The following is a 1,523-nucleotide window of genomic DNA, read 5'->3' as shown; positions in this document are numbered from 1 at the left end:
GAGTTTCTTTGAATTCATTAGAATTGCCAAAAATAATATAGCTTTTGTGAATTTTGGGACCACTATACAGTAAAAGATAATGGTATTCTGAAAAATAAGGCTATTTCTTGAAATAGAACTACTCATGACGCCACACTGAAACCCCACATTAATTTCTATTGTAATTTTTGGAAATCATGATAAAAACAGTTCTGATGCACTGCTAATGCAGAGACCAATAGAGCTAGATAGGGACATGTTTTCAACTAAGGCTATTGTGAATATTGTTAGAAAATAGATATTTGGCTAGATCATTCTGGTTACAATGAGTCAAATTCTAACTTTCTCTAGGGCTTAGGAATATAAAACTAAAGAAACCCACAATTACCTAGCTAATATTTTTCTAAATAACGGCATACATTTTAATTTGTATTTTACATGTATATAATTAGTGTCAAAACACTATTAAACTTTATTGACCAGAAAATCAAAACAATTTTCCCTTAAATGTATATTTTGTAATTACCAACATATTAACTGCTCCAGAACTAATCAGTGATCATTAAAATGTTCTTACTTCCAAATAGAGAGGAAAAATTAGAGAACTTATTAAACTAGTTAGTAAATAAATATTTTTAAAAAACAATCTGGAGGATAAAAATATTGGAGTATACTAAACTTATGCTCAGTCTGCTACACAGATGGTACACTAGCAAGAATTTAAAAAAGTAACCAAGTTTTTGGATGGCAAATCTAGAGCCACTGCTGTTAGTTTCTGCTAACATCTCATCACAGAGCTAGTGGGTACTCAAGAGATTTAGAAATTTTGTATATTTTAAACATAAGACAAATGCTTCTCTATTTCCAGAGCCGTCTTAGCAAGAGGCGTGCATGCTAAGTCACTTCAGTTGTGTCCAACTCTGTGTGACCTCTGGACTGTAGCCTGTAACGCTCCTCTGTCCATAGGATTCTCCAGGCAAGAATACTGGAATGGGTTTCCATGCCCTTCTCCAGGGGATCTTCCCAACCCAGGGATCAAAGCTGCATCTCTTACATTCCCTTCATTGGCAGGTGGGTTCTTTACCACTAGCACAACTTGGAATAGCAAGAGGATCTATCTTCAAATTATTCAACGTGTCTTAGTTGTGGATTTATTGTGGGGATTGTTAATTTATAGTGGTTCAGTTTAACAACTAACATTTTAAAGAGAAATCCTTATTTTAAACATTCAAGTATTGCTGTTGCTGTTTTACAAGTTATGTTATTATCTCTTTATATTTGTGTGATTTATTTAAGAATTCTTAAAATTATAGATCTGGAAAGGGCCTAGATTTGATAGATAGAGTGCCTGATGAACTATGGAATGAGGTTCGTGACACTGTACAGGAGACAGGGATCAAGATCATCCCCATGGAAAAGAAATGCAAAAAAGCAAAATGGCTGTCTGGGGAGGCCTTACAAATAGCTGAGAAAAGAAGAGAAGTGAAAAGCAAAGGAGAAAAGGAAAGATATAAACATCTGAATGCAGAGTTGCAAAGAATAGC

This window comes from Bison bison, unplaced genomic scaffold (assembly GCF_000754665.1).
Source record: "Bison bison bison isolate TAMUID 2011002044 unplaced genomic scaffold, Bison_UMD1.0 scf7180017864298, whole genome shotgun sequence".
In the NCBI taxonomy this organism is placed as follows: domain Eukaryota; kingdom Metazoa; phylum Chordata; class Mammalia; order Artiodactyla; family Bovidae; genus Bison; species Bison bison.
The sequence above is the reverse complement of the archived record's forward strand: the minus strand, read 5'-3'. Positions refer to the sequence as shown.